The 16,510-nt window shown below is 35.7% G+C and overlaps 1 long non-coding RNA gene across 1 annotated transcript in view; it reads right to left on the reverse strand.

The window, feature by feature from the left end:
• LOC112424817 (uncharacterized) overlaps positions 1–13,744 on the reverse strand; it is an 82,861-nt gene extending 69,117 nt beyond the window's left edge. Inside the window, exon 1 of the long non-coding RNA XR_003015750.2 lies at positions 13,502–13,744. This is a non-coding gene — a long non-coding RNA (uncharacterized lncRNA). The remainder of the gene's footprint in view (positions 1–13,501) is intronic.
• Positions 13,745–16,510: the final 2,766 nt, after the last annotated feature.

The following is a 16,510-nucleotide window of genomic DNA, read 5'->3' on the forward strand; positions in this document are numbered from 1 at the left end:
AGAGACATGCACCATAACTGTTTCTAGTTGACCATCTTGGCCACTCACAATAAATACTTGAATGGTGATTTCTGACAGTTTAGTCCACCTGCCACCCAAGAAGTGTACACTGTACCCAATGTACAGTCTTTTATCCCTCACCCCCTCCCAACATTTTCCCTCAAGTCCCCAAAGTCCAGTATATTATTCTTATGCCTTTGTTTCCTCATAGCTTAGTTCCTACTTACAAGTGAGTACATACAATACTTGTTTCTCCATTCTAAGTTACTTCACTTAGAATAATGGCCTCCAGCTGCATCCAAGTTGCTGCAAAAGACATTATTGTATTCATTTTTATGGCTGAGTAGTATTCCATGGTGACTATATAGCACATTTTCTTTATCCATTTGTTAGTTGATGGGCACTTAAGTGGGTTCCATATCTTTGCAATTGCAAATTGTGCTGCTAAAAACATGTGTGTGCATGCATCTTTTTCATATAATGACTTCTTTTTCTTTGGGTAAATACCTAATAGTGGGATTGCTGGATTGAATGCTAATTCTTTTAATTCTTTAAGGAATCTCCATACTGTTTTCTATAGCTGTTGTACTATAATTTACATTCCCATCAGCAACGTAAAGTGTTCTCTTTTCACTAAATCCATGCCAACATCTATCATTTTTTGACTTTTTAAATTATAGCAATTCTTCCAGGAGTGAGGTGTATCTCATTATATCATTATGGCTTTAATTTGTATTTGCCTGATGATTAGTGATATTGAGAATTTTTTCACATGATTGTTGGTCACTTGTATATCCTCTTTTGAGATTTCTTCTATTCATGTCCTTTGCCTGCTTTTTCATGAGATTATTTGTTTTTTACTTGCTGATTTAAGTTCCTTGTAGATTCTGGATATTAGTCCTTTGTCGGATGCATACTTTGCAAATATTTTCTCTCATTCTGTGGGTTTTGTGTTTACTATGCTGATTACTTCCTTTGCTATGCATAAGCTTTTGAGTTTAATTAGGTCTCATGCACTTTTTTTGTTGTTTTTGCATTTGCTTTGGGGGTCTTAGTCATGAAATCCTTGCCAAGTCAATGTCTAGAAAAGTTTTTCCAATGTTATCTTCCAGAATTTTTATGGCTTCAGGCCTTAGATTTAAGTCTTTGATCCATCTTTATTTGATTTTTGTATGGGTGAGAGATTACAATACAGTTTTCTTCTTCTACATGTGGCTTGCTAATTTTCCCAACACTATTTATTGAATAGGGCGTCCTTTCTCCAATTTACATTTTTGTTTGCTTTGTCAAAGATCAGTTGACTGGAAACATTTGGCTTTATTTCTGGACTTTGTATTCTGTTCCATTGGTCTATGTGCCTACTTTTAATGCTAGTGACATGCTGTTTGTGTAACTATGGCCTTGTAGTACAATTTGAAGTCAGGTAATGTGATGCCTTCAGATTTGTTCTTTTTACTTAGTATTGCTATGCAGACTCTGTTTTGGTTCCATATGAATTTTAGGATTGTTTTTCCTAGTTCTGTGAAGAATGCTGATGGTATTTTGATGAGAATTGCATTGAATCTGTAGGTTGCTTTAGGCAGTGTGGTCATTTTATACAATATTGATTCTCTCTATCAATGAGCATCGATGTTTTCATTTGTTTGTGTCATTTATGATTTCTTTTAGCAGTGTTTTGTAGTTTTCCTTGTAGAGATCTTTCACCTCCTTGATTAAGTATATTCCTCAGTATTTTATTGATTGATTGATTTTTGGAGCTGTCGTAAAGGGATTGAGTTCTTTATTTGATTTTCAGTTCTGTTGCTGTTCACATATAGCAGTGCTACTGATTTGTGTACATTGACTGTGTATGCTGAGACTTTATTTTATTTGTTTATCAGATCTAGGATCTTTTTGGATGAGTCTTCAGGTTACACAATCATATCATCTGCGAATAGTGACAGTTTGACTTCATCTTTTCCTGTTTGGATGCCCTTTCTTTCTTTCCTTTGTCTGATTTCTCTATCTAGGACTTCCAGTACTATGTTAAATAGAAGTGGTGAAAGTGGACATCCCTGTCTTCTTCCAGTTCTCAGGGAGAACGCTTTCAACTTTTCCCCATTCAGTATGATGTTGGCTTTTAAATAATAAAAGTCATACATGGCTTTTATTACTTTGAGGTAAGTCCCTTCTATGCCTATTTTGTTTAGGGTTTTATCATAAAGGGATACTGGGGTTTATCAAATAATATTTTTGTATCAATTGAGATGGTCATATGGTTTTTGTTTTTGATTCTATTTTTGTGATGTATCACAGGTATTGACTTGTGTGTGTTAAACCATCCCTGCATCCCTCGTATGAAACCCACTTGATCACGATGTATTTTCTTTCTGGTATACTGTTGGATTCAGCAAGCTGGTGTTTTGAGAATTTTCACATCAATCTTCATCAGGAATATTGGTCTGTAGTTTTCTTTTTTTGTTATGTCCTTTCCTGGTTTTGGTATTAGGTTGATACTGGCTTCGTAGAATGATTTTAGGGAGGATTTTCTCTTTCTCTATCTTTTGAAATAGTTTCAGCAGAATTGGTACCAATTCTTCTTGGAATGTCAGATATAATTCAGCTGTGAATCCTTCTGGTCCTAGGCTTTTCCTTTTTAGGCATTTTAAAAAATTACTGATTCAATATTACTACTTGTTATTGCTCTGCTCCAGGTTTCTATTTCTTCCTGATTTAATCTAGGGAGATTTGTATATTTTCAGGAACTTAACCATTTTCTCTAGATTTTCTAGTTTGTGCACATAAAGGTGTTCATAGTAGCCTTGAATGATCTTTTGTGTTTCTGTGGTATTGGTTGTAATATCTCCAGTTTAGTTTCTAATTGAGCTTATTTAGATCTTCTCTCTTTTTTTCTTGGTTAATCTCACTAATGGTCTGTCAATTCTGTTTATCTTTTCAAAGAACCAGCTTTTTGTCTCATATGACTGGCTTTCATTAGCTGGCATTGGCACTATGGGGAGTGGGGTAAAAGACCTCTGGATCTCCAGCTGTGTGACATTAAGGGCAGAAGGATAGGAAAGACAGGAAAGATTAAGATTAAAAGATAGGAAAGAGAAAGGAAGAGAATTCGGACAGTTCAATGGTTCTAAGTGGCTGTCTAATATTTTCCTTCTAAGAGCCAAAATGAATAATGCAAATTTGTCTTCAAGGCTTTTCATTCACATGACTTTGAACACTAAAAGAAGTCTTCTCAGCTGAGAGCTGCTGCCACACCTGTTTGACAGGATCTGAAATTCCTTCAGTGCCGTTTTCATAGATGCCAATGTCCACAAGGCCAGGTGGGAAATGCAAGTAAGAGCAGCGGGGTTGGAGAAACGAAAGAGCAAGACCAGCACTTCACCAATAAAAACATATTATTGGAAGAAAGCAAAAAGAGGGCTTAAAACAGCTGTCTTAGGTGTATGGCCCTTCCTGCAAATTACTAGTTTTGGCTGATCACTTTTAGAATTAAAACAAAACAAAACAAAACAATACAGCTATGTAATATCACACTAATTACATTAAAGTATTTTAAATTACAGACATTTTACCAAGGAAGAAATTTATATAGTTTGTCGGCCAGGTGTGGTGGCTCAAGCCTATAATACCAGTATTTTAGGAGGTCTAGGCAGACAGATCACTTGAGGTCAGGAGTTTGAGACCAGCCTGGACAACATAGTGAAACTCTGTCTCTACTAAAAATACAAAAATTAGCTGGGCATGGTGGTATGTTCCTGTAATCCCAACTACTCGGGAGACTGAGGCAGGGGAATTACTTGAAGCAGTGAGGTGGAGGTTGCAGCAAGCTGAGATCACACCACTGCACTCTAACCTGGGCAATAGAGCAAGACTCTGTCTCAGAAAAAAAACAAAACAAAACAAAACAACAACAACAAAATATATATATATATATAGTTTGTATAAAATATCTTCATTTTTAAATATTGGCACGTAATTCAAATTACATTTAAACCATTATGTACCAATATCAAAGGATACAAAACTTAAGTTAGATAAGAAGAGTAAGTTCAAGAGATCTATTGTACAACATAGTGACTGTAGTTAATAACAATGTATTGTATTTTTGAAAAATGATGAGAATAGATTTTAAGCGTTCTCACTACAGAATTGCTACATAAGGTAATGCATACATTAATTTACTTGATTTAGCCATTCCACAATGTATATATATTTCAAAACATCATGTTGTACACAATAAATATATACAATGTTGTCAGTTAAAAAATATGTTAAACAATAAAAATACATAAATATAGAAAATGATCAAGTAAGTTCAGTAAAAAAGATATTGTTTACCAAATATGACGCATGTTCGTATGGCAAGTTGCTGTTTTATGGTCCCTGCTTTAATAATAGCTTTTAAAAAGTTATTTTAGTCAGCATTAAGTAGCTAGAAAGTGCTAAGAGATTTAATAGAGGAGAATTAATGTGTTTCACTCTGAATATAAATGACTACCAGTCCTTTTCTGCATGAGGACATATACTTAAAGAATGAGAAGGGAATGGAGAGGATATTATTATATAGAAGAAAGGGTTACAGAGAACTGTTGAAGACTACAATAACTAATCGGTAGCTTTCACAATTCTGCAGCCAGTTCTTCGACCCTTCCTCAACTCTGTGTGGAGCAAGGAGTAAGAGCTGGTCCAGAGTGAGGTTACTTTTGTGTAGGGTGCACCCTATCATCTTAACAGAAAGAGGTCTCACTGTATAATTACTTCATGGCATATTTTGTGTCTATAAATATTCCTGATACCAAAATATTTCACTCTGCTTTCCAACATCCAATTACATTTAAAAGAAGTTCCACCTAAAAATAACTGAAGCATGATCTTTGAGAGTTTATCTAGTCACAAGTATTTTTAAATGTTCCACAGACAACTATGAATCTCACTAAAGTTGGAAAATTATTGCCCCATAACTTCACAAAATTAAACAATGTAAAGCTCACGGGGTATAATGCAGTTGTTCCTGCTATAAAGGACTCATGAAATGGGGAAGATAGAGGTGACTGGGAAAAACAAGGTGGGAAGGAGTCCCTGGATGCGAAGAAGGACACAATATGAAGGATCAAAGTACTTTCCCTTCTGCCACCTGCCTTCAGGTCTCCTATATGTATATATGGTCTTTTTCACAGAGTCCAAATTTCCAACCTTTATCATTGACACTGTGTTCTTTTAGCCAACCTCCTTGATTTGACACTTCAGCCTTATTTTCTCATGGTCTTTCTCACTGTAGTCAACTTCCTATAATTAACCACCTCAATCATTCCCAACTCATCATTTTTCTAAAAAATTTAGAAACAAACATCCCATTTTAATATTCCATATCTTTATCATAGTGGTGGCTGTACAACTCTGTGTGTCTGTCAAAACTCATAGAACTATATATCTAAAAGGTAAATTTTACAATATGTTTAGTATACCTAAATATACCTGACTTTAAAAATAAAGCATATTTTTAAATGTTCTATTTTCAGTCCCAGTCATTTCTTTCAGACTATATAAATAAAAGGGAGAAGAGAAGAAATATAAAAGAAGTGGGCACAAATTTGGGAAGGCTTATGGAAATAGCATACTATATGTGTGCTGTGGTATACCTTTACCAAGTTGAGTAGTTAATGTAGCTTTTATTTTAATCTCAAATTAGGACTGTTGGCACAACCAGTAGAGTATGGCTAATAAAGCATAAATTAGGGAAAAAGTGGTAAGGATACCTTTTTACTATTTTACAGTTTGAGGTTCAAGTTTTTCCTGGATAGAAAGAAAAAAATAATCTTTTTATCATTGCCAACTTTTCCAGTGGATAAAAATTACTCTTTTTAAGTAGAGATCAACTGGAGTATGCCTTTGACAGTAGACCTTCCCTTAAGGTCTCATCAGTAGAGCTCTTAGATGGTCAAAGGATAATGCAATTAGCAAAGTTTGATAAACATGCTTCCTCCTCAGAACTGTTTCATTAAGTGCTTTTCTCACTAGAATTATAATGAGAGCTGTAGAACTATAGTAACAGAGATTGGGGGTAATGATTCATCAGGTTATGGAGCTCTTACAGAAGCCCAATCCTATAAATTTTCTTTAGTACACTCTCTTGGCTGAGTTTTAATTATAATAGGTCATGTTAACTTGATCAATGTTTCTAAGTCCATGGAGATACAGAGCTAAGGTATCGCCTGGAAATATTAGTTTAAATCTCATTTGTGTCCACATACTCTTATGATAAATTGCTAATGAGATTTCTTAATATTATAATTATTTCTGTTGAACACTTGATAGATTTGTTTCAGTGCTTGCCACCTCTTTTCCCTCTGTGTAAGTCAATATTTTAAATCTATATTGTGCTTTTATTTCTCTTGTGCCCACATCTAATAGCAACCTTATTTATAGGTTTTCTGTCAACTGCCTTTATCTCCCAATAGCATGGCATCTATCAGAAGAGAGAAGTGATAACACTCTCACTGACTCTTAATCAAGAATTTTCCCTGTTTGGTTTCTCTTCATAATTAGTAACTTCACTCATCTATGTTTCACAATTGCATTTCAGATGGTCTGGGCTAGGGTAATAGAAATACAAGGAAATGTGGCTACCCAGCTACCCAGCTAAATGGTGGCTTTGTAAACTGGAAAGTAGATAGTTTCTGATATCATGCAATTTTCAAATTCTGGAAAGACTCTTCTTTCCAAACTGGCTCCTTATTTATGAAATTTCTTTCACTGGTCACCTAACTTCATGGAACTTCAAGCTAATCCTCTTTCAACTCTTGAATACTTTCCTGCACTTCTGTGCTTTAAGATACTCCAGAAACTATAACTTCAACATTTCAGATATTTGTTGAAAAAGTTTTTAAAATCAAATAACTTTAAGGAGAAATACCATTCATTGATGCCTTAATGTGAATGAGTTTTACATTCGAAGGTAGAGTGGAATGAGGGGTAGAGAAATAGAAGATTATTTTACAGTTCAGAAAGGTTGATTTTCATCTAGGATATAAAGGCTCAGGTTAACCAGAGGTCTATTTATCTCACACTCAATCTTAACTTTAAGATTTCTATTTCTTTACTGAAAAAAGCATTTATACATAAACAACAGATAAAACCTGCAGGCTAAAGGGAAGAAGGTCCTCATGTAAGAGGCCTGGTGTAAGAAAATGGGGAGCATATGTTAACCATTCAGAAAGTTTTTGAGCGATGAAATAGTGTATGGCATAAAGATCCAGAAACAACAAACAGGACAGAATTCTTATTAAGATTGTGAATCCAATGGGTTTCCTTTTCAGATAATTCAGGTACTGTTTGAAATAAAGTTTTCAAAACTGTCCATAAAGGTTAACAAATTAGTTTTGATTTGAAATATCATAACCATTTTTTCTTGCTTTCTTGAGATTAAGGCTGAAAGAGTTTCATTGCATTTTTATTAGAAATGAGCTCTTTCAGTGTGCTCTTTTAAATGCTATTAAGGGCTACCTATGGTCTGAATAATCTATTTTTATGAGAAAAAAATAATATATGGGTAAGTTACCAGATAATGGATTTTCAGATCTCCATTAACAGCCATCTGCCAAGATTTCATGTTACTACTTTAGTGTCTATGTTTAGGACACTGTTTAGTGAATCAGACTAAGAGGCAGCTCAGTTTCACAATCTAGGTCATGTGATCACAGCGGTGGAAGAGAGAAGTGGGCATCTGACCCATAGAGAGGTCCTTTGCCACCATTTCCCTGCTAATTACATTATACATAAACTGTCTCAATTGAAAAGCTCTGATGCAGGTTTTTTTGAAATACTTGTTTGTTTCCACCTACTTTCATTGGAAGCAGCTAAATAGGAACCCTCAAGCTGGAAATCTGAAAATTCTCTTTTTCATCTATTTCTCATCTTTCACTTCCTAACAATTGCCAAGTCAATATAATTTCATCATTACTTTCTTCTCATATTTTATCACTACTGTGTTTAAGAAACTTCCCAGTATCAATGAAAAAAAGAAATATTTTTATGTATATATTTTCTTATAAATTATATATATGTTACTATCATTTCTACTACTTTTGGAGTTAGATAGGTCACTTCATCCCTCCACATATCCAGCACCCCAGACATGCTAGGAGACTCTCTGGTACCATTGTTGGTTCTTTCAAATCTTAATTCCTGCTTTTCCCTGGGCATGAAAATTCTTCTCATCTTGTCTGGTTATTGACGTCATACTCATGCTTCAAGATTCAAGACTTTTCATTAAACATTTCAATGAACAACTCTGTTTCACATTCCTACTTGAGCACATTAGGCTGCGTGCCAAGTGCTGGGTGCTCACATGCGTGCTTCTCTGTCAAGTCATCTCCATACTTCTACATCAGAAATAAGAGTGACTCATAAGTGGAGTTGAACAATGAGAACACATGGACACAGGGAAGGGAACATCATACACTGGGGCATGTCATGGGGGTGGAGGGACTAGGGGAGGGATAGCAGTAGGAGAAATACATAATGTAGATGACAGGTTGATGGGTGCAGCAAACCACCATGGCACGTGTAGACCTATGTAACAAACCTGCACATTCTGCACGTGTATCCCAGAACTTAAAGTATAATAATAATAATAATAATAATAATAATAATAAAGAGTGACATTGTCTGCTCCCTTCCAGCTCTCATTTCACCTCAACTTGTGTTAGAGTTACCTGTTCAAATGCTTGTCTTCTTCACTGTATTGGAAGCTCTTAACAGAATATTTTTAAGAACTACTATGATCCTTTATGTATGAAGATTCTTTTGTTGAAATAATAAAGAAATTAATGAATAATGATTAGAATGTAGGTGAATGGACTACCAATATCCAAATATAGATTAGACACTCAAGTTTACTCTGCCTACGTCCCACCAAACACTGAATGATTGTAAAGTTATTAAATTAAGAATAAATTCGTTAAAACTCTGAGAATAGAAGGAAGAAGAAAATCGAACTAAGATTAAGGCACATTTCAGGAAAAAGAAACATTCCCATCAGAGAAAAATGCAGCAGAGGAAGGAAGTTTTGTGTGTGTGTGTGTATTTTAATTTTATTTGGTTTTTGTTTGTTTGTTTCTCATGACGAAATTCGTGGTGTTGATAAATATAACAAGTCAGAATAGGAGACAAAGCACAAAATGAGATGGTTGATCAAGAACTGCAATTGCATAAGCTACACAAATCAGTGTCCTGAACAAATGCAGTAGCCATATTTACCCCCTGGGCTAAGACAAGAAACATACTAAGGAAATTGAGCAATTGATACGGGTGAAGCTAGAACGTTCTAAGACTGGAGAGTTATCCCTGTTTCAGTTATCTATTACTGCATGATAAAATGTTCCAAAAGTTAGCAGTTTAGCTCATAAATATATGGACCAGGATTGGGGGCACTGAGAGTTTTCCGCTGCACAAGGGTTATTCAGTCAGCTGCAGCTGGCTTGCAGCTAGGCTGGACTAGAAGGTCTGAGAAAGCTTAACTCACATTGCTTCCTCAGTGCACCTCCATGTGGCAGCCCTCTCTATACATGGCTAGCTTGGGCTTCTCGATAGCATGATGGCCTTGAAACAGTGGCTCTTTTCAGAAGGCCATTGGCTTCCAAGTGGTAAAGGCAGAGACCATAGATTTTTTAAGGCCCAGACTGGGAAGTTTTACACAGTCACTTCTGCTATATTCTGTTGGAAAAACAGATAACAAGGAAAGCTCAGATTCCAGCAGAGGGGAAATAGACTTCATAATTAATGAGGTCAAGGTAAAGTCACACTGCAAAATAGCCTATGGGATAACAAGTATTTTGGGAACCAATTTTGGAAACACACCTTCTGCCTTCAGTCCACAAAAAATTTCCTCTCTCATGAAAAACACACTCGTCACTTTCCCCCCAAATTTCATTCTATTACATCAGACCTAGGCTTGAGGACAATTTCTTTATCTAAATTGGGTCCAGGTGCAGATAAGTTTCTTCAGGTGTTATTCTTTGGGCACAGCATCTTATCTTCAGAGATGAATGGATAAAAAATTAAAAGACATTTTTCTTGACCCACACCCAATGTATATGGGGAAAATAGAGACAGAATAACTGCAACAGCCCCTGTCATTCAAAAAAGGAGGAAAACAGGAAACTACACAGTAGTCAGTCATCCACAGCAATTTTGAAATCCACCTAGCATATGTCGTCAACCCCTGCTGCTCTGGGGAAAATAAATGTACATGATTAAAGTCCAGCTCTGCTCTCCAGAAGCGGGTCTCCTGGCAGTGTAGCTATACCATGTTGCTGTACCATGTTGTAAAAGACATTGCCCATATTTGCAGCCGAGTGATTTTCTCAACTTGTTTCCTATGTGTGAAAGTTTGGGGGCCCATAGGCCTCACTTCATTTTGAAATCTCTTGTCCATTTCAGTCCAAACTGGTACAGTTTCTATCAAAGATATGTGTCTTTCCTATACATTGAATTATAACCCCACTCCTTAGACAAAAGGCATGTATGTGCCCCTCTGCTTCGGTTTGTGAATCAGGGTGTCATGGGACAAATCATTTCATATCCTTAGGTGCCCTTTATTCAAGCAGAGATCAAAGCAATATACCACTATTTTTTTTTTTTTTTAATTTCTTCACAAAGCATCTTCCAGGAAGATCTTTGACTTAATATTGACCCCAAAGCCACATTTTACAGGCAGCGTCTTGGATTTAATTTTGGCTCTGCATCCATTTCCTAATTTGGAGACTATGCCAGCTGGAGGAGCTGGGAATGAGACATAGTTTTATTTTCTAACCTGGCACATCCTAAGTTAAAAATAGTTCCTGTAAATTCTGCTTGAATATGAAACAGCTCCTTTTTTGGTTGATTTCTCTCACTTTATAATGGACAATTAAAAGAGGTCAGTTAAAGTTTCCAACATTCTCCCTGGAAACTTCATTAGCCATATTCACTCAAAGGCTAGGCTTCTTGTGGGCTGCTCATAGCCACTATCTGAGTGTGGTAGGGATACTAAAGTAGGCCCCTCCATACAGTAACAAGTACATCTAAAATTAAAGAGTTGAAACTACAACCACTGTATTTTGTTTATGATTCTTTGGATTGGGATTTGGGGCAGAGCAGTGCTTCTGCTCCATGTATTTTGGTCTGGGATCAATCTCTCAGCTGGTAACTGGGCTGGGCAAAAAGATCCAAAAAGGCTTTGTCTGCATGTTTGTCATCACCATGCTTCTTCATGTAGATTTTCTTTCTTTATGTGGCTGAAGTGATTTTCTTCATGGTCATCTCAGGGTATTTAGACTTCTTTCATGGCATCTCATTTCCAAAAAAAAAAAAAAAGCCTTATTAGCAAATGATATGGAAAGAAATTGCATGATCTAAACCTCAGTCTCCTGTGTTACGCGTAGTCATTTTTGTTGCATTCTTGTGACCGAAGCAGGTAACACGGCCAGCACAGATTTCTGCAGAGCGGAAATAAACTCCACATTTGATGGAGGCATGTGTGGCAAACATAAAAGTGAATTGCTCAGCTCTTCAGCAACAGGGAGAGTGATTGGTTGACCTCTCCAGCTGTTGCACTCTGACTGTACCACCATAGTACACTCAAAGACCACACTTCCTGCTCTCTCAGCCAATGACTGAGAGTGGCAAGAACGCAGAGGCAGGCTCAACTTACAAGATGCAGAAATTCTTTAACTTGCTACTTTGTCCTGAGAGTTTCCCAAGAGCCTGGCATAATATTTCTAGGAACTATGCTGCCATCTGAGATGACCTATTCTGCCTTCCTTCCTTCCCTGTCTTCACAGAGGTCAGGCTTGTTTCATGGTCAGAAAACTCTTTGCATCTTATCTTCCTTCTTATCATTCCTGTTCCTCTAATGGGTGTTTTCCCCAATTAATGTTTTGCACCTCTAATCTTGGTATCTCCTTCTCAGGGGACCCAGACTAACCCAGCCTGAAAAGGTCACAAGAGAGCATGTGGGATGAGACCCTGTTGTGGCTTGCACACTAAGAGAACCAAAGGGTTTACCTGAAACCTCACAGTCAGCATGCCCTGCCAATACAGAGAGCGGACTATCAGAGAAGAAATCAATAACAGCAGAAAAGACCCATTAATCTACCTAATTTTTCATTCATAAACATGAATAAACAGCCAAACCCCACCAGACACTTGAAGTAGATCAGCATCAGAAAGGCAAGGTCTATGATAAACAAGATAAAGATGAGAATTTTCATCAGAATTTTTCTTTCCTGTGTATTGTTTTTGAAAACAATTAAGGATATACTTCTATAAACTGAAAAATGAATGAAGAGAAGCAGGGATAACTATTTTGGGGGAAAAAGGTCTAGATCCCTTAAGGTGGCCTAGAAGGCCTTCTGCAGGTAGGGCCTGGATTCACTTTCCAGTCCTCAACCTCAGGGCTGGTCTCCATACATCCTGGTGCATGACCCTCATTAAGAGCTTACAGTTTTCTCCAAGATCAGGGCTGTTCTGAGTCTCAATGTCTCAGCTCCTCTCTCACGGTACATGTGCTCAGATACATATGTCTTGAAGTTGGAATTAGACAGTAAACACTACACTCACTCAACTCTGTTTCTTCTTCTTCATCTTTTCCTCTCTTCTGGATATTGTAGAAATTTCTATACAAACCAGAATTCAGGAGACCACAGTATTCATTTATATTATATAACATTTTGTCTGAGACTTTAAAAATTGAATGTCATGATAAATGTATTCTCATGAACTCAAACTGTGAAGATTCAGTCTCTTCATCAGTAATATTGTTTTTATTTTATGTGTAAAAAAGCAGATCAATGTGGCTTCACAGATATTCAGCACTTGGGTTATATTATCTTTTGTTTTTAACATTTTCTTATACTTCTTATCTCTATGGCATAAAAGTTGCCCTCCTGAATCAAGTTCCATCTACCATTTCCAGAATAGTTAATTTTTTTTCTGGTTCTTAGTAATACATTGGTTAGTTGGTTTATATTCCTAATGTTGGAAGGGAAACAATGTAAGCTTTTTATTTCTTTGACTACAAAAGGAAGTTAACTAGAGAAATGGAAATGGACAAATTATTCTAAGTCAAAAATAGGACAGTGGCTTATATTATTAGTATGACTTTAAGTCCTGTCAAATGAAAGTCTTCTCTAGGTATGTATTGTAAAATGATGGACATAACACGAGGAAGTTTCAGAGTGATAAGCTGGACAGCTAGAAGTATTTGAGTATTATTACTTTCCCCTTAAAAACTGGAAAAGTACCAAGACAGGCCATTAAAACAGGCAGAGTGAGAAAGAAATAAACCATTGTCTTTATAGAAATGCACATATTACTTTTATGAATATTATTTTTAAAGTTGAAAGTAAAGAATATCAAAGAAAATGAGTAAAGACCAGCTGGACTTGGCAGAAGCCTAGGGATGTGCCTTCCTTCCATCTGAGATGAGGTTCCATTCTCCAGGAACGATGGCTATCAATCTTACCTTTCTGGCTCTTTGTGTCCATCTTTCATATGGGGTTGAGACTATAAAATCACCCAGAATCCTTGCAGTCCACAGTTTAAGAACATTATGAAAACTCCAGTTGGGCTGGATCTTTTCCTTTCATTTATTTCAAAGCTATAGTTAGATTCATGTAGGTGCCATTCAAAAATGCAGTCTATTCAACCCATACATATGAAATCAGCAGAGTGCCTCTAGCAACCACACTGCGGTAACCATACTGTCCACAATCTCAATTCAAATTCCAGTGTTATGCTCAGACAAAAAGTGCTCTTCTTTTTTGCACTTAAATATAAGAGCAAACCGGTAGAGTGGGAAAGAACATGTTTATAAGCCTAAAAAATCCTCTTATTGTTCTAATTAGCATATATACATAAACATGAATTCATCTCAATGTGTGACACCTAATTTATGAGTAAAAATGCTATGTGAAAGTTCCAAATACTTATTCAAGTGAAATGTTTTACATATTGATACATTTTATTGTTTTTTACTTATTCATGTATAAGTGATTTGGAAAATGATTTGGAAAACATTCAGCATCTTAATGGAAATAAATACCAGAGTTTTGCCTACAGGGATGATTTTATATTGACAGAGAAAGAGAGAGGAAGGAAAGGGGAGAGGAGGAGGAAGGATGTGAGAGGAGGCAAGGAAATGGAAGGCAAAACTGCAGTGCCTGAAGCAAGTCTGTCATGATTCTTATTCCCACATAATTTTAAAAAGCACTAACAGTTGTGCTTTGTTATTCAATAACATAATTACTTTACAATTACCTGTATTCTAATTTTACCTCGAAAGAGTGTGTAACTAAAAGAAACAAGGGTGGCATTGGTGAAAATAACACAAAAATATACATTTTAAAAATATTAGATACATTTGAAATCAAAGAAGTGAAAATGCTTAAGAAATCTGTTTATGCACCAAAATCTATGTGCATGAGAGCACATGTGAAAAATAAGGCTGTGATTCCAAGTTGTGGTTTAACATCCAGAATTTTATCAGGTTATTAAGTTGTACCACAGTATCTATTAATTACTGACCTTTGCCACAGAAACTTGGCATGAACTGTTCTCTTCAGGAAATGGATACAGCAAGAGACCCTCTGGTTTCTGTTAGATTTATACAGAATATTGAGCTGATCAAGTCATGTTTATGGTAACTGTCCAAATAAAGACTATAGAAAAATATGATAAATTGGCCTTAAAGTGGAAAGTCTGAGTGATATTGATTAAGTGGCCTGAAAATTTAATTTCAATTAAACCATTCTTAATGAACTTCCTGGCTATTAGGCAGTTCTTTGCTTTGTTTACCCTATTAGTGTAAGAAAACTAGGAAAATGCCATAATGATACAGGAAATGCCAAACATACCATAATAGAAGACATAGACTCTGGATGAGATTTTTTATATGGTATCATTTTTCTGCTTTACATTTTTCAACAGTAAACTTGGCATCTGTCCAATACTTATGATGTTTTATGTATGTGCAAAATCATTCCATTCTCAAAAGTATCCGATGAGCCTGCCAGCATTATTATCCCTATCTTTTATATAAAAACATTGTGGTATGGAGAGGTAAACAACTTGTCACTAGTCACACAGCCTCCCAGTAGCTTTGTCCGAAATATCTTTCATAACACACAAGGCCCATTCTGATGTGGTCTCTGGTATATATATAATTTTTCTGGTACATATATGTGGCCTCTGGTCTCCTCAAGAGCCAGGCTTCCCTTCTTTTAAAACCCTGCCTGTCACCATGCTAAATTTCTTCAGTTCTTTGAACAAGTGATACCCTATTGGAGAATAATAAATTATTTCTGCCTTCATCTTGCAATGGTTATAATAATATTGAATAATTGTTCGCTATGAAATAATACCAGATGGATTTGTCTTTCTATATAGCAACTTTCAATTAATAGGTCAGTATTATTATGTGGTCCCCTCCTTACCATGCTGAGATATAATAGTATAAAATTAATTAAGTAGACATATTTAGAAAAAATATAGAAAAAGGAACATTTCCATTTTCTTGAGTGAGTTGCAAATAACTCTACCAATCCAAAGTGTGAAAGAAAGCATTAACTGATATTTATCAAGCCTCTAGACATCAAAAGAAAGTTTAATGTATGGAAGAAGAATTAAAAGACTAACTAGATCTCTGGAAGCAAAATATATCCTAGCAATTCCCAGACATAATTTATCATGAGTATCATGCATGACTTACAGAAATGTTAATAGAATAAACTGATTTCTGATTGTACCAGCAAGCCTACTTATAGAATCAGATACCTTTAAATGTTTTAATATCTATGGCTGATGTATGTCAACTTCCTAGAAACAATTTCAAGTTAACAAGTATTTGTATGAAAGACCTCTATATTCTAGGATAATATGTCCAAAAAAGGTGGCCAGTGCTCCGAGAAACACAATATTCAAGAATAGCTGCACATAATAATAAGTCATCACCAATATGCTACATCAATTATTTTGGCTTAACTGAGTCATCTTCCTCTATCTCCTGAAAATGAAGAGATATTGGCAGTGACTAGAATGACTCATAACCACAATAACAAATTTCACAAACATTCTCAAGAGCTTGAGCCACAATTCATAAGATAACAGCTATTAACATGTAAACCAACAGTCCCTTATAACAGAGAAGCCAGATTGTAAAAAGAAGCTGAATTATACAACATTCTACTGGTCAATACATAAATGTTTACAAGTATCACTTTGGCTGTTTAGTTAATCATTGCTTTAGTTTCAAGACGAGTCTTTCACTTTTCAATCTCAAATTAGGAAATCCTTTCATTCTCCTTTATTCTTTTCTGAAATATCCTTTTAAAATGGTTTTCCTAGTGGTTTAAATTCTGATATTTTATATATTTCTTGGGTTTGCAGTCTTAAATATTTGAAGACATTACTCTACACTTGGTCTAAGAATTTTCCGCCTAAGAAGGGACATATTTATTTCAATTTAAAATAATTC

Source organism: Macaca nemestrina, chromosome 6, assembly GCF_043159975.1.
Source record: "Macaca nemestrina isolate mMacNem1 chromosome 6, mMacNem.hap1, whole genome shotgun sequence".
Taxonomy (NCBI): domain Eukaryota; kingdom Metazoa; phylum Chordata; class Mammalia; order Primates; family Cercopithecidae; genus Macaca; species Macaca nemestrina.